Source organism: Chrysemys picta, chromosome 11 (genome assembly GCF_011386835.1).
Source record: "Chrysemys picta bellii isolate R12L10 chromosome 11, ASM1138683v2, whole genome shotgun sequence".
In the NCBI taxonomy this organism is placed as follows: Eukaryota; Metazoa; Chordata; order Testudines; family Emydidae; genus Chrysemys; species Chrysemys picta.
In genome coordinates this window covers 34560944-34588069 of record NC_088801.1, presented here as the reverse complement: position 1 = coordinate 34588069, position 27126 = coordinate 34560944, and positions in this window count along the sequence as shown.

Sequence of the window (27126 nt, the reverse complement as noted above, 5' to 3'; positions counted from 1 at the left end):
TGCTATTTGGGAAACAGAAACTTTGGACTTTGAAAAAGACCTGGGGGTCCTTCAAGATCTAGCAGTCAAATGTTTAACAAGATTAAATGATAAGAAGATGAAGCTAGACAAATTCAGACTTCAAAGAAGGTGTAATTTTTTTAACAGTGAGGGTAATTATCCAATGGAACAACTTACCAAGTGCTATGATGGATTTTTCACCACTTGCAATTTTTAAATCAAGAATGATATTTTTCTGAAAAGACGTGTTCTAGGTCAAATGAATTAATTCATGGAAGTGCTAGCGTCTCTGTTATGCAGGAGGTCAGACTAAATGATCACAATGGTCTCTTCTGGCTTTATAATTTATGACAACAATAGCTTGCTAAAATTTCAAACAGCCCTTCCCTAGCCCTCTTTTTACTGGCCATGCTGTGGGGTGGGCAGGAACCATTACTCTGTCTCTACACTACCATAGGATCCTCTTCAGCTGAGTGATCTTCCCACTTAGCTACCCCAATTTTAGGGCCTCTTTGCACCAGTTGTATAGCACAAAGTGTCTGCAGCATAGAGTCAGGGTCAGCAAATATAGACTCTTCCTTAGTGGCAATGTATAATTTTACTCAGTGTTGAGGGGCTTTGATCTTGATTTAACAATATAAGGAATATCTTTAGTGCATTTAATGGAATGGAGAACATATGATGTCTTGGGTGACAACCAGACTTATATCTATCTATCTATCTGGCCACCAAACACTTCACAGAGTGCTTCCTAAGTATTAAAAATAGATAGATTTGTAAGTATTAATGTTTACATAATTGAGGCCATAAGGCATATCCTATGGGACTGTATAAAAGTAAATAAATTCCAGAAGGACATCAATCAGATTATCATTAATATTTTGGAGAGATGGAGGAAATAGAGACATCACTGGAACTAGCTTTAATAAATAAATATTACTGGATAATTGGGCATTTAATACTTACATGACAAAACTCATCCATATTTTACAGCCACATGTCAAAATATATATTATTAGAATATGTGAAGCTCTCAGAGCACCCATATTACAGCTTATGATTTCTATCCTGTCTTTTAAAGTTAATGGAACTACTATATTAATCCAGAAATTGTGAAGAGACAAAAACGGGACCACTAAGAAAATGTAAATATTATATTAACTTGTTTATGACAGAATAGTTATATTTCTCTGTAAAAATATTGCTGTGTAAAATAGCTCTGTGTCTATCATTATTATATTTACAAAATTGAAACTATATTTAGCCTTAATTGTCCCATTTTCTCAATAGACCAGACTGGGTGCCTTTGATAAAGAATTGGGCTTCTGTAAATTTATTTTATTCCATTATTACTCTGGGCACAAAACTGATGTTGAAATCAGTGGAAGTTTTGTGTGGGAAACAATGGCATGGGAACTGAATGGCTCAAAAACTGGCAATTAGATCAAAAACTGATCTAAAGCCTGATCCCTAGCCCATTGAAGTCAATGGAAAGACTCCAGTGTATTTTGGATCAGGTCCATGTACTGCCTTTCATACTGAGGGTCGTGATTCTGCAAGGTGCTCTATGCAAGCAGATCCCAGTGCAGGATTATGTGTCACCAGATCAAATATACAAGCCAGGTCAGTCATAAGAGACTGAAATTGCTATTACAAATAGCAATCTTGTTGGCAGTCTCTGCGGAAGGAACGAGGATTGAATAGGCATGAAGACTGAACTGTATTCTCACCCCTAGATGTGATGCATCCAAGTAAGAGCTGTCAGGGCACTGAGGGGAAGCCTCACCATTGGTGCAGTTATATAAAGGACTTCCTTTTCCAGGGCTAAAATTCTGGCACTTGTCTCACACAAACACACACAATGTTTAAGAAGGGGAAAAAATGAATGGCAGGTTATATCCCCAAGAGTGTCCAAATCATTAAAAAAAAATCTTTTCTAGGCCTGCTCTTTTGGGACTTGGCTCCAGTGGGGAAATTTCCTCAAAAACTGTAATTGGTTTTAAAATCAGTTCAAGTAAACCATTCTTGAAATCAGCTGGAGCTATAGTGTAGACCAGGTTTGGTAGCTGAGTTGTATATCTCTGAAAACACTGGTTTTATAAAGAAAATACTCTCAGACTGCATACTACCGCAGCACTAATACTGTACAAAACTAAAATTTATTTAAGGATCTAACATCCCTGTTTTGCTTCAGGGGAAGATGAAACTATATTTTAAATACCGTTAACCTCTGTGCTGATGCAGTTTGAATGTAAATTGCATTAATGACAATTTTTGTTGAACATTTCATAAAAGCAAAAATAAATATGTCCCATTTATGAAACTTTACTAAATCCACCTAGGTCCTCTTCCAAAGTTTTGAGTTAGTAACTTGAGAAGGTGAGGTCTCCTCACTATGAAAGCATAATAAGGTGCGTATTAAAATTCCCTCTAGTAGCTCAGTGGTTGGATGTGTTGCACTACTGCATAGTGTAAGGGCTTAGCTACATGGTGGGCTAATGCAGTCTCTGGGGGCATGATTTCTAAAGTGGACTGTGGTGTGCATTGATTGATTCACGTAGACCCACTTTAATATAGTCCTATTTGAAACAGTACCATGTTAAAGTGCACTAGAGAAACTTTATTGCACACCAGCAGGTTCTATGAGGACCAATTAATGCACGTTAGTGTGCTTTAGAACCACACCCCTGTAGAGCACATTACCCCACCATGTAGAAAAGCTCTTAGTAGTATTTTAAATAAATAAGACTGAATTATCACTGGAAGTGAAGTCTCCTGTAATTAATTTTCTCTTCAGTTATGTTATTTTTACATTTCATTTGAACAGTTCCACTGAAGTCAATGATATGTGAGTGAGGCAAGTAGGATTTGGTCCTATAATATCCCTACTGCAGGATCTGGCTCTAAGTTCTTGAAAGCCTCACCTTGTAAGCATTGCATTGTCTTTTCCTATTCCTATCATTTCATTTGTTAATTATCATAATGATTATATTCATTATTACTGCTAAAAATGGGTAATGATGGCAGTATTTCACCTAAAGTATTCACTATGTCCTTCTTTGACAATGGTGATCTGCTACTCACTGTAAGTTTACAGGGCTCCTGCACTATCTGGCTTTAGTAAAGATAGTTGTTTGTGCCTTGCTTTACGTTTTCTCATGATGGGAGCATATTAAGCTTTGTCACATAACAATGCTTCAGAGTCAGATTCACATTTGGTAAAAATTGGTGTAACACTATTCACTTCGGTATTGTTGGGTCCATTTACACCAGTTGAAGATCTGGTACTATGTATGTTTGTCTTTTTTCATTGGTTGTTATGACTTTATTATTAGGTTTTTCTTTTTTAATTAACAGGTTGACATTAAAAAACATTCTTGTTTCACAAAGCAGCATGTTTCCGGGGTTTTAATAAGCCCAGAGCTTCCATTTCAAACTTATATCAAAATATCTTTAATTTGGAGTTTGCGAGTCTGAATGGTGCTTTTTTATACATTAAGATGTATGTAGCATTTTTAAAAAATCTAATTCAAATAGTACCGAAAAGGTGAAAACAGAGGATGCTATTAAATGCTTTCATTCAACACAATTATTTTGTAAACACATTGTAAATTTTTTTTTCCTTTTCTGATCTTTTAACTTTTGATTAATGCAGGAGCTTTGAAGCCATTCCTTTTCACTTAGGCACATGTGGCACTTCAGTCTTACCACTGCATTCCAAGGACTTATATAATGACTCAAGTTCAGCTAAATAATAATAATAAATACCTAACTCTTATATACTCATTTTCAAGAATACATCTCAAAGAAATTTACAAATGAGATAAATATCATTGTCCCTGTTTTATAGCTGGAGAAACTGAGGCACGGGCAGATTATGAGACTTGACCAATGTCACAAAGCAGATCTGTGGAAAGAGGGTGGTTTCTTAATAAACAAAGTCAAACAGCAAATGGAAAATGTCAAAAATGGAAGTTTGAAAGCTAAACCCGGAAGCAAGTGTAACATTCACAAGGAACAATCTGATAATACTGTATTCCTGAGGCCATTCTGTGCCAAAAAATAAAAAATTCAGTGCACAATATTTTAAAATTCTGCACATTTTATTTGTCAAATAAATGTGGAGGCTCCAGCATGGCATTGGGGAGCACAGGCCACTGGCTGCACAGAGATGAGAGATCACTGTGCAGCTCCCCCCCAGGACTTGGACTCAGCAGTGAGGCTGCACCCAACCCTGACACAGTGCAAGGACCGGGCCTGCCCCCGAAACACCCCGAGGCCCTGCCCCTCCATGCCAGGTGCACAAGGGTGGGCAGGCAAGCTCAGCAAGGCAGGGTTCAAGTGTGGAGGGGCTTAGTGTTCGGGGATTCAGATGTGCATTGAGAGGGTTCTGTATAGGGCAATTTGGGTGTGGGCGGCTCAGTGGGGGATCTGGGTGCGGGGGGGAGCAGGATGCACAGGGGCTTGTTAGAGGGTTCTGGGTGCAATGGTAAGGGTCCAGGTGAAGGTGGTTGCGACTCGGGGGGGCGGGGTCTGGGTGTGGGGGAATAGAGCTCGTAAGGGGGGTCTGAGTGTGGAGGGGTTGGGGGGTCCAGGTGCAGGGGAAGTGGGACTCATCGGGGGGGGGGGGTGAAGGATTCTAAGTGAGGGGCAATGAGGCTTGGCGAGAGGGTCTGGGTATGAGGGGGTCTGGATGCATGGGGGTTGGGCAGATGGGGAAGCAGCTCCCTGTACAGTGGTCCCTCCCCCCTGCAGCTGAGGAGTGATGGGTGCAGGAAGTGCAGGGGGGTGGAGTTTCTTCCTACAGCTGGGGAAGAAATCTGGGATTGTGTCTGACACAGCCCCAGATGCCGTGCAGGGGAAGAGGAAGTCCCGTCCTCCTCAGCCCAGTCAGGACTAGCAGCTGAGCCCAGCGCAGGGTAGGAGCCACCAGCCAGGTCTTTCCCAGTCCTGCCCCCTGTCCCACAAAGATTTACCTCTCTGCTGGCTGCCCTGGGCATCTGAAACATACTGTTGGGGAAGGTTGAATGGCCGCTCTTGTGGCTTCCCTTTGTTTCCCCATCAGAAAGTCATTTTTCTCCGGGGAAGCAAAGAAATCTGTGGGGGACATAAATTCTGCGCACGCACAGTAGCGCAGAATTCCCCCGGAATATATATTGTTAGAGGATTGCACTACCAGAACAGTTACACTACTTATTGAATTCTAAGACATCCCATGCTGCCACAGCAACTCTGGACCAAATATGGGGTGAGATCCTCACTCCGGTTCCTGTCCCTTTATGCTAGGTAAAAGAGCTAGGGGGCGAAAAAGAGTTGCCAAAAGCACTGGATCCAGCTGGGGGATGATTTCCTTGGCGCAGGCATTGTGGTAGACAACTGTAAGACTGACTTCCAAGGACTCCCTCACAAGGTCAGGCATTGAGGGTGTGTTGGGGGAGGGTGGGAGAGTCGAGTTGATGGAAGGGCTGCAGCATGCAGCACTGTGGAGATTCTGGGCTGTACTGCTACCCATTGCAGTTTGATGCTGCTGCCATAGCTTAGGCAACCCTCCCCCCCCCCGGAGCTGTTTGAGTTATGCCAGAGGGCTCTCCAGCCCCTGGAGCAGCCCAGGATCAGGAGGGTATGATGGTAGCTTAAAGCCACATTAGCTTCACCTGCCTTCCACTGGGCTGCAAGTTGTGTACTGTGCCTCTTAAAGGCCCAGCACTGAATCTCACCCATGGCCTACACAACAGCTAAAATATGTAAGCTATACATCTCCACCCACTTGTGCCTTTCAGGGGTGTGTTGGCTCCACATACAATGTACATTCTTGCACTGCCTAAATAAAGCTATTAAATGAAAGAACATCTTAAGTAAAGCGGTGTAATTTTTATATTGCTTCTTAGTGGGCCTAATCCTGCTTGTTTTACAGATGTGAGTGGAGAAAGTGGAGTCGGTGGAAAACTGCTTTATGAGTAAAGCTATCAGGATTCAGCCCTGTTCTTCATGGAACTCTGTCAGTTTCATGGATTCAAGGGCTGACGGATGCAGGAGAGCTTCCCTTCTCCACTGGAGAAAGCTAGATAGCAACCTGCCTAAAAAAAAAATTTTTTTTAAAAGGCAAATTACTATGGGCTATCTCCTTTCATAACATCAATGACATGATCCTCATTGTACAACACAAATATAACTGACATCTATAATTAACATTAGGTCACATGTATCTAGCTTGCATTAAAAGATTCATCTTTGAAGCATCATTTTACAGACAGTATGTTTGTGCCAAAAACATGTTTCACGGATATATGAGCAGTGAGCTGGCAAGTTTTAAATCTCCAAATGCCCTTCAAAGACATCCTACTTTTATATTCCATGTAACACTTCATGCAAATTCCCTGGATAGCATGGGAATCCAGGCCTGCAGTTCCTGCTTCAGCAAAATTCTTATTTGCTTCAATGAGAGTTTGGCTGTAGTGAGGACTGCAGGAATTTTGCCCTACTGTATGTCTGCCATTCCCCACAGCATGAGTGGGCTGTTTTTGGAATTACTATGTTAAAAATACAGTGCTAAATATTTACGTTTACCTGCAATATACAGTGGAAGTGTTTTACCTTAAACCATGGTAGTTAAAGTGATATACTGACAGGCACCATTAGGCAGGGGAAATAAAACACATCAAAGTTTATATTAAAACTCCTTCATGTGTAAAAAGTAAAAGTCCTTCATGTGTCAAAGTCTTTGAAGCCATTGCTTGGGTAGAGTTTGTTTCCTCCTTATCCTGTGACACTATAGCATCTGTGAGATAGAAAGACATGTGTGTCATGAAACTCACTCTAAATGGATAAAGAAGTATGTAATCCAGGCTTGTATTTTTTTTCTATTCATGCTTAACAGTCATAAATGCCTTCCAGTGCCACATGAAATCAAGGGCAAAATGGATCAGATAAAACAAGATTTGTCAAACTTGGAAGATAGACTCAAAATTAGCATTAATATTGACGAACTTTCCACAGTGTTATATAGGGTCAGCTTCTGGATACTACTTGCTAACACCTGTTATAGCAGTAATTCAGTGTAATTTTTGTAATGAACACCCCCTACGGTAACTATGTTTTTTGGCCACTATATAGTTTGTATAGATAATCACCCAGCATTAGATTTATCCTGGCCAGAAAAACTGCTGCAGGATCTCGCACCCTGGCATGAATATTGATGGATTCAGCACTGACTTCTGAATGCTGAACTGCAGTTTTAAGATAGCTTTGGAATAAATTTGATTATTTGATTCACTTAGAAAAATGAGCTCATGATATAACTTTATCAGATAAGTATCAGGGGGTAGCGGTATTAGTCTGTATCCACAAAAACAACAAGGAGTCCGGTGGCTTAATGGCTAACAGATTTATTTGGGCATAAGCTTTTGTGGGTAAAAAACCTCACTTCTTCAGATGCAGCTTTGTTGTTCTTATCAGATAAGTAACTTCTATTTGCAGACTATTGGCCTGGTCCTGCAGTATCTATTGGCTTCTGAGTGGTTTCTCTGTGCAAAAGGTTTGCAGGATGGGAAACAATCATAAAATAAACATAAAACATTTAAAAATGCCTAAGTCTTCTAAGCTCCTTAATGAGTACTAAATTGCATTGCTTCGAAGTCCCTTTGACGTTCTTTGGGATTTAGGTTCCTAACTGACTTAGATACTTGAAAATGAGAACTAGACTCCTAAGTTACATTCATCTTTAAGAAAATTTTACCAAGACATTCTGAACTGTGCTGAGTACTGTAACAGATACAAACTTTATTTTTAGTTAGGTTTCAGAGTAGCAGCCATGTTAGTCTGTATCCACAAAAAGAACAGGCATACTTGTGGCACCTTAGAGACTAACAAATTTATTTGAGCATAAGCTTTCATGGGCTACAGCCCAATTCTTCGGATGCATCTTCGGTAGCCCATGAAAGCTTATGCTCAAATAAATTTGTTAGTCTCTAAGGTGCCACAAGTACGCCTGTTCTTTTATTTTTAGTGATATTTTTAAGACTTTCCTTTGTTTTCTTTTCAAATTCCAAAGTTCCAATCAATCAGGATGAATATTCTTGTTACACTTGAAGCATGCACGAACTTAATAGTTCTCCTTCTTTCCCGTCCTTCAAATAATTACTTTCAATAATCTTTAAAAAAATTAAAGATTGAAATCATTCATGAAAAATCCACAGCAGAGCTAAAGATATTCAGTACATTGCATGTGTTCCCACTAGCAGAGTTTCCTTGGTGTCTTACAACAGCATTTGTCTCTTTGCATGGTGCTCAGACTTACACACATACCAAGAACTATAGAGAATCTCTATGCATCTCAGGCCATTCATGCAACACTTGGTTTCTCTGCACTACTCCTTCCTTGGTCTGTCTGTGCCCATTGACAGCATGGCTCTGTCTATGGCCTCCACACCTGTACCTGGGTCAGGGGATTTAACAGTGTGCAATAGGAGCTGGCATGAATTAGTGCTGGCCATCAACATTACTTCCATCTGGTATTTTCATTTCATTTGCCATGAGTTAATGCCACACAGACTGTCTTCCCTATTGTTCTGTCTCTGCACCCAGCCATGCTCCCTAAGCCTGAGAAAACATGACCCTGCAATGTTTATGAGGACTTGCCTGAGTCTGGAAGGGCAGGAAAGCTACCATCTAGGTTCAGCTCCTCTTTGAGTAATTATTATGGGTTTTCAACTACTTTCATCCCTTCCAAGGTTAAAATTGGGAGATATTGTTGAGCCTTAAACATTTGGATAAACATTATAAGACATGGGACTCTTATTCTTTTTAACCTACGCAGACTTCACATATAGTACAGTGAAATTTTACCATACATTATTTTAAATAAACTTTTAATTGCTAATAAAAGATTGAACACAACTGTCTCTTCCTTGTAGTCTAGCATTTTCTCCCCATCTTGTGTTCTGAATGGCTTGTCTTGCTTTTCTGCGTCTTGGCCCCACATTCCTCCCTCCCCCCCCCCCCCCCCCCGCTACAATTGTTGTTAGCAGCATAAAGGAATGTTACATTATGTTTGTATAAGTGCTCCCTCTAGTGGTGACAGTGTTACTTCACTTATGTTTTTCAAATACTGCAAGGTCCCAGCATGCCTGTCTTGGCTAAAATGCATATAAAAAAATTGAGATACTGAATACATTTTCAGAGCTAAACCTCACAGGAAATGTTAATGAACAATGGAGGAAATTCACAGATTTCTGATTTATTTCATGGCTACTCAATCGGAGGAAAGCCACAGAAGTTTGACTGTATTATTCCTGTATGTGGTAGGAGAGCAGCACTGGGGTTGATAGCACAATCACCTTTTGGAATAAGGTTGGGAGAAATAATCTGGATGTGGTTTTACAGAAATTGGACGAATACTGTACCACAAGTAGGGACGTAACATGTGAAAGACATCTGTTCTTCATTTGAATACAGCAGCAAGGTGAGATAACAGAGCAATATGTAACACAGCTAAACTAAGGTGTTCTCTGACAGACAGGGCTGGTTCACACAGGCTGCAAAATCTGCAGGGCTTGGGGCCCCAATGAAAAGTCAGAGTCAAATCTTCCCTAGAGGGAAATGGGGGACAAGGAAGAAGCAATGTTGCTCCTTTACAAGGGGAGGAGAAAAGGCTGAGGGAGCACTGCAGATAGAACCTCTGCTGTTTTCACAGGAGGGGCTGAGGAGAGAGGCCTCTGAGACACTGCTTCTTTAAGAGTAGGGGTGTTCAGGAGAGAGAGAAGCGGGGTGCCCCGATGCAAGAGTTGGGAGAGCAAGGGTCATCTATGGGCTAGGAGAGCAGAGAAGGGAGCAACAGTGCATGAGTCTTGCCCTGCAAAGAGGTAAGGAAAATGGGATGGATTTTGTTCTGGGGCATAGATTTATTGAAATTGTGTGGGGTGTGTATTTGATTGGTGGCAGAATTGATTTACTCGGGGATTCTGTGGAATTGATATCATTTAAGAAAGGGAAGCTGTGCCAATGGAATTTAGATTTACCTGGATTGGGCACAGGTATTTTTCATTGGGGCTTGTAGCCTTTACAGTTCTCAGGAAAGAAGAGCACTGGGGGATCTATTTTAAGCCATGCTCCTCACGTTTCCACAAAAGCCATTTAAGGAGTGAGCGAGTGAGTTGTGTACCTGGCAAAATGGGAGAAACACAGACGCAGGCCAGGCATTTTGGAGCTGCATGCTGGGCCTGTGTTCCTGTTCAGACACAAAAATAGGAGTAGTGGGGATATTTATGTTGGGGGACAGAGTCCTCTCCCCTCTCTCTGCTTTCCTGCTGACTGTTCCCATGATTTAGAACCAAAATACTTATTTCTGATATGGTTGCCACCCTTCACTGAGTCTGTTATGGCCCTTTGGCCACTGCCTGCATGATACCTACTTATGGTTGATGCCCTCTTCATCCTCCATTCCATTCCCTTCCTTGCCTTTGCATCCTTCTCACCATTTTTATTATAAGCATTGGTGAGGGAAGATTGGCTTGAATCTATCTAAGGTGACTGGATGTCTTGGTTTCATCAAACTTTAAGCTTCTAGGTATAAGAATGCTCCCTACATGTGCACCAGACTCCCATCTCTTCCAAAGCCCTGCTTCTTCCATACAGCAGCTTCTATCTGAGTTCTGAAATGGTGGTTCTTCCTGCTTCACTAACAAATACCATGTGTCACAGCAAAACAATTTTTTTCTTTGCTATTCCAATATTTAGCATGTAGAAGCCAGACATACAAAGGATCTCTTATTTTGTTTTGTTTTATGTTCTAGAAAAATTCTTGGATGGTTTTTCTGGGAATCTTCTCCTTCATTATTCAGACTTCCAAACACCCCGTATGGCCATGTATGCGGTATTTACATGACGGCAATGACTTCACTACAAATCACTAATTCAGCAACACTTTTCCCAAAGGGATGTTACTGTAAAATATTTTCCTGGATCACTGTGCTTACAGGTCTAATGGAGCACTTCTGTCCTTGGAAAAAGAATTAACCTGGCAAGAAGCAAGCAATGTGTTTGTTTCATTGTTGTAGTTATGACAAAAGTTATGAACCAGTGAAGTGATGGCAAATTCTTAGTCATTGCTTATTGCCTTGATTTGGTGCAATAGTGCTGGCAGAATGTCACCTGACATTTTAGTTTCTCATTTTTCTGTGTCTATAAATATACTGTATTACAATTGATAATGGGATTGTTAGCCATTAAAAAATAATGCAGTAAAGATGGCTTCATAGCCAATTTTGGCATTGCACATTGAAAACAAATAAATGCACTGCCTGAAAAATAGCCAAGTCAGTAATGGGTATAAATCAAGTACCGAAAACACTGTAGAACAAGTAAAGAAAATTAAGTTTCTTGACTTGTTTCCTTTTCCCTTTCTTAAAAATGAAAGTGGTTGGACCTGCTCTAGGACACATCAGCACCAGGCTACAATAATATTAAATTTGACTAATAATAAATCTTGTATTTTGTTTCCCTTTTTGTTTTTACTTTTTCAACTGAAAATTATATGGTTTGCCTTCAGTGTGAAACATGGGCTAAACTGGTAAGATTATATCATTTCTCCCCATTGCCTTTGGCAATCTTTTTTCCATCACATTCAAAATTCAATTTAATAAATACATTTCTGCTTGGAACACTATCATCAGCAGTGGCACTACTACCCACTCTAGGGGTTTACCTAGAAGAGGTTAGAGATGCTGAGCAGAGAATTGGAATATGCTGTTTAACAGGGTACATCTAATAGTGGGTAGGTTTTGGCCTCAGATGCACAATGTGTATTGAAGATGCTACTATTTGGGAATCTTCACCAGCCTCTCCTGTTCTTGTTCAACATGTGTTTTGCACATTAGGTTTTGGCCATTGCGGTAACAGCCCTGTCTCTCTACTTTTTTCCTTGTGCATTTAAAAAAAATTGATTTCTGCTTCCTACACCTTTACAAATCAAGTACTACTTGGTTTACATTGATTTTCTTTGTCTCTAGCATGCACTCACTTGGCTGCCCCTCCTTTGCCTTGCCACAGTTGTTCTTCAGGTTTTTTGCCTCTCCTTTTGCCCTCAGAGACAACAATAATTCCCTTTTAGAAATGGTTCCCTTCCCCCAACAAACAGTAGGGATGGCAAAAATGTTTTATAATTCATTTTCTGTACACTTCACTGTCCACAGAAAACAAATGTAGCATATACATACTGATCATACTCCCACCCAAGAGCTGTTGTACTGTACTGGGGGAGTGATCAATTACTGGTATGCAACCACCATAACAATGAGCAAGTACTAGGACACGCTGTGGCCATTCACCCAAGATAATGATCAAATAGTGGTATAGTAATACACTCTGCATCTATCCAGGGATGTCATGAACGCTGTATAATATAAAGGGAGAGATCAAATATCTAGATATACAAATACTGCCAGTGCCACCCAGACTGGAAATCATGTACAATGAGCCTGATTAAATAGTCTATAGTAAACATATTGTGCAGCTACCCAGTAGACATTTGATATAGTATTAAAATGATCAAGTGCTATTATTCACAAAGTTATGCTATGCTATGCTATCCTGACATAGTACTTAAAAGTTCATGGTATTCAAACTATATTTCTAACTTACACATTTTTAATCTCTCCTCGGTGTTTACTCCTGATTCCTCGTAACTTCCTGTCTTCCACTTGCCCTCAGAATCCTTTTCTACAAGTTGTTGCACTTGCTTATAGTTTTGTCTTTTATTTTTGCTTTCATTCATTCCATTTAAAAAAACCAAATGCACACACTCCACTTATGGGTCGTTTTTCTTGTTCCTCACTACAAACAGTGAGCTTCTGTTTTTTTGTGTTATTTTTATATCCACAGCGGAAATGTTCTATTTTGAATGGGTTTTGTTTTTCTCTCACAGAATTTGCTAAGTTTACTTATTGTTGTCCCTTTCAGAATGTTAGTGTCTAATTTATATCCAGTAGTATGCTGTTATCTTCTAAGTTATCCTCTGATGCAGGGAGGGAGGGAGAAGTAGGTGAGGGCAGCCATATGGTGAAGGCCAGAGCCATTCTGTTGGTGCAGGGCCAGGTGACTCAGGCTACATCTACACTACGGGGGGGGTCGATTTAAGATACGCAAATTCAGCCTCATGAATAGCGTAGCTGAATTCGACGTATTGCAGCCGACTTACCCCGCTGTGAGGACGGCGGCAAAATCGACCTCTGCGGCTTCCCGTCGACGGTGCTTACTCCTACCTCCGCTGGTGGAGTAAGAGCGTCGATTCGGGGATCGATTGTCGCGTCCCGATGGGACGCGATAAATCGATCCCCGAGAGGTCGATTTCTACCCGCCGATTCAGGTGGGTAGTGTAGACCCAGCCTCAGTGTTGGTGTAGAATACTGCTGCTCCTTTAGTACCTAGTCTAGCTCCCACGACAGTGGGAGTTTTTTGACGGACTCTAATGGTAATTGGATTCGGCCCTTAAAAGGAGTAGTGTGTTCCTCTGCCTAACATGTTGCATATTGCTGTATTTCCTTGACAACACCCTCCGTCTGGCAGACCTAGGCCTCTTGGTGGCTTGGCATACCCGACACTGTGGTAACCCCTTTCTAGAGTTCTCTTGACTGCTAGGTGGACTGCTTCCTGCTGGTGCAGGAAGAATTAGGTTCTCAGTACCCTTCACCCTGCTCTCCCTCCCACCCGAAAAGCAAACAACAATAACAACAACAAAAACACAACCCTAGCACAAATTCACCACATAGGTCATGAATATAACAGGATTTTGGGTGGGATTTTAAAAAGTGTTCAGCATCTGCCCAACTCCACTCCCATTGAAATTAATGGAAATGTTATCATTGACTTCAGTGGGACCAGATTTAGGACAGCACTTGTGAAAATCCTTTCTGTCCAAGTCCTTGCCATCCTGTTATAGGTGGTATTCTGTTCTAGGTATCCCTCCAAAAAGATTTGGACTGGGATTTTCAGATCTCCTAGGTGGCTGTGAAAATCTCAGTCTAAAAATGGACAATTAAATAGATTAGAGGCATGGAAAGACTAAAAAGATTAAGATGCTATTCCTGGGAGGAGATATTAGAAGTAATACGATAATTACATAAAATAATGAATGGTGCAGAGAAGGTAAATCGGCACATGTATTTCCCTGTCTCCTAGTAGAAGAACAAGGGGACATTGTTACACAACGCACAGTTAAGCTGCAGAAGGTGTTGCCATAAGACATAATTGAGGCCAAGAGTTTAGAAGGAGCCAAGAGTTAGACAGTTAATAAGAATTTCCACAATTTCGTTAGACGAGAATTTCCTTAAATAAAAGTATAGAATCCCTCATGCTTCATGGCATTAGTCAACCACAGGGATTAGGAAAAAAACTTCCCCTATGGGAAATTTTTTTTTTTAATTGTCCACTATGGGATTTCTTACACCTTCCTCTGAGGTATCTGGTACTAGCCTCTCCCACTGCTAGTGTCACAAAGTGTGTTCCTTTTAACAAAATGGCTACCACTGGAATTCATAACTTTAGTTTCAGGTAACATCATTTATTCAAACGGGGGTGGATTCAGGAATTCTCATTCAAGCAAAACTTTCTTTGAAATCAAAATCAGTGAGAGATTTTCCAGAATAATGACTTGTAAAATGACTTCAGCATTTAGCCCACTGCAAAGGTTTTTCATGTTGGTGGGGGGCAGTTGTTTTTTTTAATTTCAGATTGCTTAATTGAGCAAAATGGCTGGAGTCTTCCTTTCAAGGTTAGTAGGTCCAAAAGATGAGAGAGAGCTCTTTAATCTGTTTACAAGGTCCATATAAACTGTATGATTCTCAAAACAAATGTTTCTCCTAAAATAAAGCCAACCAACCAACCAGTACTAGTAGTTAAGTCTTTATAACAAGCCAGCCTGCAATGTAGAGAAACTAGATATTGTAAGAAGGAAATACATTTCAATTTCAAGCTTCTAAGGGATTGTAGTAAACAAAGGGGAGAAAAAGTGATTTTTAAATACTTTTCCAGTGTCTTAATACATGTGCTTTAAAGAAACCCAAAGGGAATTTTATACTATATGTACATTTTATGAACATTTAGATGAATATCTGTGACTAATCTCAAGTGCATTTGATTAAAAAAATAGAACAATTTTGATGTTCCATGTTGAATTATTAAGCAAAAATATTCAGTTATTAGATAGTTAATTAAGTGGAACTGACTGTATTCATTAAAATATTTGTTCCAAACAAATGTATTTAACATTCAGATATTATGCAGAATAGGTGACAATTGCATATCTCCATGGAGATCAATAATGGGATTCAGATCATTGTGTAAAGAGTCTGCAAGTTTAATGCAGAGAGAATGTCATTATTATTTCTCTCTTAATGATGGTCATTATGCGCAAACACTGATTGAATTCCATTTGTTACCTGCATTTGAGCTGAGTGGAATAATTACAATTTAAGTGTCTCCATTAAAATTCATAAAAGAATATGAATGCAAAAATTATACTTGAAACTGACAAAATATACTTTGAGGATATAAATTGTGTTTTCTGATAGGCCTCTTACAAGTATTAAAAATAGCTTCATTTTAATAAGATGGCATATAAAGATCATGCATTATCATCATCTTTATGTTAATTCTCATAATACATGACTAATACTAAAAAGTAAAGAAATTAACTTTTAAATCTAGAAATTAATGAAACAATAGACTACTTGTCATGCAACCTATTTGGAATGGATACCTTTGTATTTGGGTGATAGTAGCCCATCCTCATAACATCTAGTTAGCTAGTCAGCTGCTCTAAATTGTGAAGATTACCCTGCCACATTTTTTGTGACATGTTTCAATATGTTTTTACACTAATTAAATGTAATATTGTTAATGCACCATTAAAACCCTTTTACATGCACGGTCTTCTACTGAACTGCACTGACTGCTCATTGTCCTGTGAGTGAGTCACGTACTTACTATTAGCATTGAAGGGCCTGATCCAGTGAGGAGTTCAGCCTCTCAATTATCCTCAGCTCTTGTTGACTTCCCTTTGAGTTGCTCAACACTACATAGATTGAGCCTTTGAATCTTAATTATTAATAGTAGCAGTATTGCTGAGGGACTGTCTGATGACATATCTCCTACTATAGCAAATGAGATCACCAGGGCTAGAACTCCTCACTATCCCTCAGTACAATCTAGGCGGATTGGGTAGTGGGAGCAGGGACTTCTCCATCAAGGGCCTATAGCACTGGAATGCTCTGCCCCATACTACTGACCAGGGTAAGACTATGGGATCCTTCTGATGAAAGTTTGAAACTATTATTTCTCTTTTTATCTGGGTTCATTTGTTGTGTTCATGGGTGGCTTTTTTCTTTTCAACTCCCACACTTGGATTTATTGGGGCATGTTGCCCTATTAGTGCCCATAATGGGCTCATTGCTCCCTTATGAGAGAGGCAGATGCTCAGCATCTCACAGGATCTGTTCCTAATTTTGTCTCTATTTTTGTTAAGACACCAAGAGGTCTTCAGGCAGTGCACATAAAAATTATCATTATTATTATTTATGATGACAGTAGAAACCAGTTAGCTAGGTTATCAGTGGACGATCTGTCATCTCAATTAAGTGGCTATCCCAATTAATAGAAGAGGCAATTAAAAAAGATCTAAAAAGCCTTAAAATGACAAAATACTTTACTCAATAAAAATAAAAGTATAAAACTGATATTCACAGTATTTCATCTTTATTTGATTTCCCCCTTCCTAATCTTTATTTGGAAACTTCTGTATTAAAATTAAAAGGCAGGGGCCTACAATTTTATACCTATTTAACACTTGGTTAAACACTACTTAAGCACTTGTCACCAGGCAAATGCTTCCCCATTAAGCGAAATTTATGCAAAAATGGTTCTGATTAAGCAGCAGTCATTGTCATTTACTATCGTTAGGCTGAACTGTCTCCCTGGAAGATATCTCAATAAAGCACCTGTCCAAATTAAGTGTGTCCCTATTAAGTGGTATTTGCCACACTATTTGACTCTAGCTGTAGTGACCCTCTTGATGGTGGAATCTGAAACATAACTGATTTGACCATTACTAAACAGTAGAAACTGCTTTCCATGTAGTGTTTTTTATTCCTAGAACTGACATGAACAAAATTATTTATATCACCTGGTTTAAAACAGAAGTCAGGGATTAGCATTAATCGGTAACAACTGAATATGCATTATTATTGGTGGAGGAACTTTGTAAAATTGGCTTTTCTGAATAGGGATGGGAGACACAGAGGTGAGGTTGGGGCACATAAAATAAGTGTGTAGTGAGGAGATTCATCTAACTAACATTTCTCCCCACCTTGGAATCTGCACCCATGCAAAAAATGGTTTTTGTAACCGACAAGTTCTTGCTGAATCAGTGGGCAGGGTTTCAACGATCCATATCCCTTCTGTAGAGCCTGATCTGCTGAATGGAATCCTAAAATCCTACACAGGAATTTAACCTGACCCAAAATTTTCACACCTTTGCAGTAACTTTATTAGCTTTTAAAATACTTCGTGATATAGTGAAACAACATGAGAACTGTTAGAATTCTAATAGATATAAATAAGCAATTGTTATGGGACTGACATTGTAAATGGGGAAAAAAGACCTTTGTGCCTTTTAAAGAAATATAAGGTACTTACCTTACAGAAGTATAACTGCGCTTCACGTGGATTCGACTTAAACTTTTGATTCTGTCAGTATATGGCAGTTCAGATCAACTGGTATTAAATCCTAAGTACAAAAACACATGGGGAAAATAACCACCAATTGAATTTCTTAACTAGTTATTCCTGATTGACCTCACATTCTCCTGCTTGAACTGCTGTTTTTCAGGTATGCAAATCTCTCCTCACTGATATGCCTATGGGCACATTACTTTCTAAATCCTTAGAGGAGAAAAAAAATCATTTTTTGAACACATTCAAGCTAATCAAATGCTATCTGCTCCTATGTCTTATTTTGCCATGTACTGACATGGCTAGAGAAGTTCAAGGCAACATTAATTTGTCCTTTTAATTCTTGTGGAACAATTCAGTGCAGGCAGATCATGCAATGAGAAGTGGACAGTTTCAGGAATCAAAAATCATATTTAATTGTTTAAAAAATTGAAAGATTGAAAATGGCCAAGTTAAAATCAAGTCATGCACTGTAACCAGAAGAAATGTTCCTTGGGTGGTATTACTTTACTTGGGAGTACTCCAAGGTAGTCTATACAAAACATGAGAAATATGCCTTATGTTGATTATCACCCAGTGAAATAAGAAACCATAGGTAATCTAAAGTAAAGGGCATGAACTTCCACACAAAGTCACAGCTACTTTTCATGCGGAAAAAATATGTTTTCAGCTGCTGTTTGTTTTGTGTAAGCACTGATGTCCCAGTGTTAAAATGCAAGTTTCCTGCTCTCAGCAGTTCTTTGGAGGAATAGATAAGGTGACATATACTGATTGTCAGCCTGATTTTAAAAAAGAAACTCAGTAGGTTCTGGTGGAGGTGGAAGCTAAACTAATGCAATAAAGTTGGTTTGATCTATTCTTTCTATTAAATGCAAAACACTATGTTGCACCTGAGATATTAATCTACTCTATCCAGCATTCTCCCAAAACTCATACTGATTTTAGTGGTAGTTTAAGGTGTCCACGCAATGCAGAATTTGGTCCTCTAATTTAAGGCTACAGAGCATCCATAATTTAGCTCTATTTTTCCTAAACATTGTAGTGCACGCACTCCTCTATCAGAGAGTCTCCACAACCCTAACACTGAATCATGTTACATATCCTGCATCACTCCAGTTATAAGACTAAGAGAAACAGTATGTACAGTAGAAGAGCTACCCTTATACACTTATTTAGCTCATGTCGAAAACATTTTACAGTGGTATGTGGTTTATAGGTCTCAAGCATAACAGCCCAAGTCCAGTATAATTCTTTCTGTTTGCATTCATTTTGCTTTTCTGGGAGTAAAATGTGCACCATCACCAATTGCTTAATTTTATCATGGTCTTCTTGGACCTATGCTGGTATCATTTGGGGGGGATTTTTCCATCTTGACCATTCATATAATATAACCAGTTTTAAAGGTAATATTATCTGTTTCCTCTCTCTCCAATGTAACTGATTTAAACCTTTAGTGTAAGCAAAATACTTCTCTCCCCCTCTAAATCAGAGCAGATAATTTGTATATTACATTTTAATCAGATGCTACTAAAAAAAATTAACATCTAAACTAAATGACTAAACATCTCAGACCTCATGACCGCTTCTAGCACTGCTACATTCCCTTCTTTCTAACTTGGTGGAATGCAAGCCTGTGTTTTATAGCATGCCCAATTTACACAGTGTGTTAATGAATACTTCTGCATTAGGCCTGAGAACTGAATACTTTTATGATTAGGACAGCAGTGGTCTATTTCCTCCTTGGCTCTGGTACCTCTGTATAAAATACATTATTCTGACCTGAATTTTAAACTACAACATAATCAAACAGCAAACAGAAGTTGCTTATGAACCTAAACGTTGGGGTGCTCAATTATTAAGACATGTTGTCTGTCAACAACTTACCAGTTGTAGCCATTTAACGCGTACTCACTTGAGCAGAATTAAGAATGTTTACTTTCCTCATAAGAGGGCAGTCAGATATGTACCAATTTTGTTTTAACTGTGGAGAGCAGGGAGCTGCAAACTGAGTGGAGAAGGGATTCAGTAAGGCCTAATCAATCACTGACAGATTACAGCTAAAGCCACTTCCATACCCATTAAAGCAGGACAAATGCAGAATTGCAACTGAACAACTTCTAGTTTTAAGCCAACAGTGGGACTTCCTAGTTATTTATCAAAGTCATTGCTGGTAAGCAGCATGCCTCACTGCTCGATTGTACTTCACAGCAGACAGAGCTGACTGAAGCTTCAGCCATGAAAGAAGTGTTTATGCCCTCAGCTGTGGTGCTGTCAGCCCTCTGGAATTTACTGTAAATCACACAGCTTTTATTGCAAGATTTAGTAGCTTATCCTCTGTGGGCTCTATTCACTGCAAGCTTGTTACTATTTGGATGTTAGCCTCAGTCCATAAAGGGACTTGCTACACATCATCAAACAGCAGCGGAAAACCAAAGGTTTCATTTTTCAATTTTCTAAACCCTAAACTCCTCAACAGTCATTGAATTTCATTGCAGAAAGTGGAAGTCTACTTTATTATGGTACTCAATTTCCCCAATGGAGTTATACACTTATAACATTACTTTTATTTCCAATGACAGGATCTGGCCATCTGTCCTGGCTGTAATTTCATAACACACTCACTAGTTTTTATTTTAAGGGAATTTCTAGATATTACATTGAGCTTGTGACAAAATTGTAATGTAGATATAAAGGCCACAATAATGATAACTATATTTGGTGCTGCCTAACATCTTAACAAAGTAATTTTTTTTTCTATTCTGAGTATAGGGGAGCCTGGATAAGCTTCTAACACAATTGAGCTGACAAATGAGGGGGGGGGGATTGAAAAGATGGAAAATACAAAAGGGAGAGTGGCTTTCAGGAGTGAGACTCAACCAGGACAATATTATTCCACAGACAGTATGTATTTTATCAAAAATGATACTGTGCATCCGATTTATCAGAGTCATTCCTACCAAGATCAAATGAGAGAATAAAGGGAACTGCTGAAATGTTTCTTTGTAGTAAGGATGGTTATTCCCTGCAAGGCTTAGAAACCTGACAAGACATTTAATTATATTTTGTCACTTGCTGTAACAATAACTCCCCTCCCCACAGTTTCTCTTTGCAAATGGAGGTTGGCCTATTTGAAAGATGGTTCTCTTTCCCACCTACCAATTCCTTGAAGAAAGTGGCTTAAACCTGTTTCAACTGTCTCATAGGTCCTCTGATGTGGGAGGCTGCAAGCTAAATTCTCCCTTTAGCATCTTTCATTCAAGGAGCAAGGCATGAGATCCTTCTTTCCCCTTCTCACATTGGCATTGCCTGGCACATCAGTAGGCCTCCTTGTTCCTGCAAACCTGAAATTCCTCGACTTCTGGGACTATTACCCCAGAAGACATAGAAGTGAATACATATAGTGAATACATAGAAGACGTGTAGTGAATAGCCATCGAGGCCCTGTAGAGAGGCTGTCTGATGTGCCAGGATTCTGTGAAGTAAGAGCTCCTTTTTCTTGGGACTCTCAGGCAGGTTTGGAATAATCAGAAGGAGCGAGCACAGTGTTGGAACCTTCTCTTTCTCTGGGCTGAGGGGAATGGTTTATAGACTAACTTCACGTAACCTAAAAAATGTTTGGGTGAAATCATGGCCTTACTGAGTTTTTCCATTGGCTTCAATAGGCCCAGGATTTCACTCTTTCTGTTCTACTTGGGGAAAAGATTCATGGTGTTGTGTTTAACCCAAGGGAGTCAGTCCTTCTGTAGTTCATATATCATACCTATGAAGTAAATATTAGGGAAAATGTCTTGGTGAACCACCCTGTAGACTCCAGAGCTGGATTTAGTCTACATCTGAATTTACACAAAGCTCTCATCTGTTTGAATTCACTGTCAGGTTTGCGCCCATCTCTAGAAAAAAGAAACAGAATGCAAAGGTGATGATTAAGAAAATTGTTCCCACCTTTTCTGTAATTCTATTTTTTGTTTGATGTTTAATCTGGCTTCCCCAGGGAAAAAAAAACAACATACTTAACTTTCCCTTGTTTGGATGTTTAGTCGCATTTTTACTCAGAACAGTGGCAAAGGAGCCAAAATCAATATTTTATCAAAATATATAAGTAAATGCAACATTCTCTCCACAAACACAGAGTGCCTCTCAATGCCACTATTATATACTTATGACACTTCATACAAGGCCCTGAAGACTACATATGGTCAATTTATGGGCATCTTGAGCCATATTGGAAGAGAAGTCTTAGTGAAAGAATATGAGATTTTAACAGAAAAATTCAATTCAGATTGCAATGTTAATTTTGTTCTCTTTCAAGTAAATAATTCCCACCCTTTCTCTGAGAGACATGTAAAACCAGTGGAAAGACTGAAAGACTGCAGGAGAAAGGGTTGTATTGTATAGTACGAAGTCATTTGGTTTGTCTTTCTGCAACACACTAGTACATGATGAACTCCTTACATTTAAAAAACCCATATAGAACACACTTACTATTCCAGAAAATGTGTGTGCCCTAGATTGCTGGGATCTTAATGGAATTATTCAGGACTTGTATTGTTATATGCTGGCATAAACCATGACACTCGTTGCTGGCAAAGGGAAGTTCACCAGGGGAAGAAGTTGCAGAAGTGGAAATAGCTGCATCTCACTTATGCTGGTGTGTATGTGGGTACAGTCATGGGGACTGTAAAAGGCTAATACAGCATAAAAAGTGGCCTACACTAGACAGGTAAGTAGCATGTGAGTCTGAGGAGTGCACTTTTGAACACTTTCCCAGAGTAGCTCTCACCAGTGCAAGGAAATGCTAGGGTAAATTAAAGCTCCCCACCTGGCAGAAGCACTAACAAAAGGCATTGTGGTACCATCACCTGCCCTCCATCGGAGAAAATCCCCACTGAGGTGCAAGGGGTTTCATTCTTATGGGGAGTCATAATTGACCCTTCATTATGCTAACTCTACCTTTATAGGTATCAGCTTTATTAAACAAACAGATGTTAGCTGAACCTCTACTTGAGGTTCCCCATTATGGGTAAAACCTGCACTAGGTTTTGTGTAATATCCAGGATGGATTTTTCTACTTCATTCACCCCCAAAGTCCTGTCCCACTGGCCATTGGGTAGTCTGTCCTGTGAATTTTACAATCATCTACTTTGTTGCAAATAGACTTAGGGACCAAAGTGGAGCTGTTCCACACATGAAATGCCTACTAAAGTCAGTTTGAGTTGCATATGCACAGCAGCGGCAGGGCTGGTTTCTTTGGTCTCAATCATGTTTATATTTCTTTCCAGAGACTACATTACAATGTTGTGTATATAGCTAAGATAATACGTCCTTTAATTAACTATGTATTCAGGTTTTTTTAACCTGCGATATGTTAACGTTCCCCCCCTCCTGCCTGCAAGGCAGGCGCAGTCTTCTCTGTGGCACTGTTTCTCATCCCTTCTCTGGATACCATCCACAATGGGTGCTCTGTGGGTTTGTGACCTGCTCTGGGGGAGGGTGTGGAGACTGGGCAGGCTGGAGGGAAGAGCGGGTGGGGCAGAGTGGAGCTGGTGAGGACGCAGACATTGTCTAATCCTGTAGAGAATATTTGTGGGGTAAGGTTGTATTATGTTTTCTTTGTAGCCCATTTCTGGGGATCCAGGTGTTTCTGTGGTCAGGGGAATCCTTGGATGTGCATCCAGTGTGTGTGTGTGTGTGTGTGTGTGTGTGTAAGGTGGACAAGGCACATACCTGTGGGCCAGAGTCTGTATAGAGGCACAGGGCTTCCATTCAAATTGTCTGGACCTCCCAGAGGGCCGCTGAGATTCCTGGGAAATGTAGGGATCCAGGGGACTGAGGTCAAACTAGCAACTCCTGACAAGATGATGTGAGTGGAGAGCTCCATGAGGGGATCCTCTCACTTGGCTATCCCCATCCTATAGTTACCTACGGAAAGTGTGATTCTGATCTTTTTACACCAGTGTAATGGCACTGACTTCAGTAGAATTACTTTTTATTTATGGTGATGTGAGATCAGAATCATGTTTACTTATAGGTAATGCATATTCCGAGTTTGTTTTTTGCCTTCTAAATCTAGTAATCTTACTTCATATTTCCTTTTTTTTAACATGACCTGAGTCTCATGACCATCGATTTTTTTCTCTTAAATCTGGGTAGTTTAATTCTCCATACAATAATAATTACTTAATGGGTTTCTAAAATAAATGGCATAATAGTTATTCCAAAACTGTCAGATATTAAATAAATGGAAATTACCATATCCTAAATTATTGAGCTAAGAGTCCACAATAGAAGAATAATTAACAATGTTGAAAGAATAGCCAATTTACTTTGACAATTTATTTCAAGTAATTTGGGTGCAGGGGGGGGGGAAGAAGGGATGCATGGTAATTACTATGTATGAAATTTAGGAAAGATATTCTCATCATTTTTTGTTCTTTTCTGAAAAGAAAGTCACTGGCATTTTAAAGTGAGTTTATTCTTGGAAATCCCAATGGATCAGTGCCTGAAACTTGCATTTCCATAGATTAGACAGAGAGCTTTAACTCTTCTCAATGTTTAGGAATTTTGTGTGGGAGATCCCTTGGGATTTACTCATGCTGCAAAGCACGTTGTGATCACATTTTGTGAGTTCTCTGTTCACTAAAGCCCCTCCAGCCTGTTCACTGCTTTGCTGGGCTGTGGTGCTGGGGGATGTAAACTCAAATAAAGGATAGATTTGAAATATGAAGATATTTTTAGCTTAGAGGAGAAATATTAAACTGCTGCAGAGGCCAAATTCACTGCTGTCATCAGTGGGTCCACATTCATTTATTTCAGTGGATTTTCACCAACTTCTGGTAGTGGTATATTATGCTAAATAAAAAACAAATAAATAATTGAAAGCATTTGAAAATAATGCTTCTCTGAAAGTTAGATTTCTAGCGGGGCCCTAAATCGTACCCCAGCTCCTGGCATGGGGTTTTACACAATTCCTCTAACTATGGCTTTTCCTAACACAACAAATGCTTGTCTCCCAGGAGCCTTACCTTTCTTAAGTATGTATAACAATAAACCACTCAAACAGTGCAGTTTAAGAAGGACTGTTCTAAACACCAGAATGATTTAATATTTAAACTGCTGTGGATGCTTATTCCTATTTATTCTCCATATCTACCTGGATAGTAAAACATATGCAATTAAAAAAAATAGTCATCAAAATGTTTACTAATTGCCACCCTTATTGGCAGTCTTGGCAGAGGGCCAAAACCCAAATAGACATTAGCAGATTACACGTAAGTAAGGAATAAGAGAGAAAGAAAGCATATACAATGTAATTGGTCAAATGGAGTAGAAAAGATATTGTCCCCCAGGGCAAAGCCTGGGCCCACAAAAAAAAAAAAACCCAGGGTTTGCCCTGTGGGATAATAAAGATGATCCTGGACACATTTTCCCCTCAGAAGCTTAGAATCTCCACCTTCCTTGCACTTATCATGCAACAAATATGCCCCAGGTACAGTGTGTATTAAATTCACAGTAAAATATTTCCAGCAAATCTAAGGGGAGTAGCTTCTAACAAATCACTAAGTACCAAAGACTGAACTCAGTGACACCTGCAAGGTCTTGCCTCCTGCATGGTCTCTTACAACATTAATTCCTACTGAAGTCAGTAAGATGGGGATGCTCAGTGTCTGGCTGAAGATAGTACTTTAGCAACTGAAGGAGGTTGGTAGTGTCTCTGTCTGACAGTGCCCAGTACCAGCTGAATCAGAAGAAAGTGCAAAAACCCTGTGGCAGAAAGTTAAGGGATAGCCTGCCTCTAGAAAAAGTATTTCTAACCCCCATTGGTTAGAAGTTGGTTTAGCTCCTGAAACATGAGGGTTTGTGTTCCTTTGAAAATTCTTGTCTGTTACGTTCTAATTTTTATTATTATAACTCTGAATACACTGGTCTACAATTTTTGAGAAGTCGTCTGCTTCAGAGATAAAATGTGCTATTTATTATGTATTTTGATGTGCTGAATTCAAATATGACAATTAAAACAACCGATTGGATACTGTTTCTAAGATATTTAAGTTTTAACATTTTATGTCTATGTATATTGTGTAGATAGTAGAGTTTTAATCATAAATTGTAAACCTAGGTCTTCTCATGTGTTTATGGTTGCTTTACATGATAATATTTCACCTGTCCTGTTTATGTAACACTTTAAAAATCAGCAAAAGGGTTATATAAATAAAACTTATTATGAAACAAAAGGCAAAAAACTATTATGTACATAGTTTAGTCCTATTCAGTGTCTAGTCGGCGCGTCTTGGCTTGTCTCTTGTATTCATTAAATGGAGCATCTCTTGTTACTATCCAGCAATAGTCTGCAAGCATTGATGGGTTCCATTTGCCCTGATAGCAGTTCTCCATTGTTGCAATGTCCTGGTGAAATCGCTCACCGTGCTCGTCGCTCACTGTTCCGCAGTTCGGTGGAAAAAAATCTAGATGAGAGTGCAAAAAATGTATCTTTAGTGACATGTTGCAACCAAGGCTTTTGTATGCCTTGAGGAGGTTTTCCACCAACAACCTGTATTTGTCTGCCTTGTTGTTTCCGAGAAAATTTATTGCCACTAACTGGAAGGCTTTCTATGCCGTCTTTTCCTTGCCACGCAGTGCATGGTCAAATGCATCATCTCGAAGAAGTTCACGAATCTGAGGACCAACAAAGACACCTTCCTTTATCTTAGCTTTACTTAACCTTGGAAATTTTCCACAGAGGTACATGAAAGCTGCTTGTGTTTTGTCAATGGCCTTGACAAAGTTCTTCATCAGACCCAGCTTGATGTGTAAAGGTGGTAACAAAATCTTCCTTGATTCAACAAGTGGTGGATGCTGAACACTTTTCCTCCCAGGCTCCAATGACTGTCGGAGTGGCCAATTTTTCTTGATGTAGTGGGAATCTCTTGCACGACTATCCCATTCACAGAGAAAACAGCAGTACTTTGTGTATCCAGTCTGCAGACCAAGCAAGAGAGCAACAACCTTCAAATCGCCACAAAGCTGCCACTGATGTTGGTCATATTTTATGCACCTCAAAAGTTGTTTCATGTTGTCATAGGTTTCCTTCATATGGACTGCATGACCAACTGGAATTGATGGCAAAACATTGCCATTATGCAGTAAAACAGCTTTAAGACTCGTCTTCAATGAATCAATGAACAGTCTCCACTCATCTGGATCGTGAACGATGTTGAGGGCTGCCATCACACCATCGATGTTGTTGCAGGCTACAAGATCACCTTCCATGAAGAAGAATGGGACAAGATACTTTTGACGGTCACGGAACATGGAAACCCTAACATCACCTGCCAGGAGATTCCACCGCTGTAGTCTGGAGTCCAACAGCTCTGCCTTACTCTTGGGTAGTTCCAAATCCCTGACAAG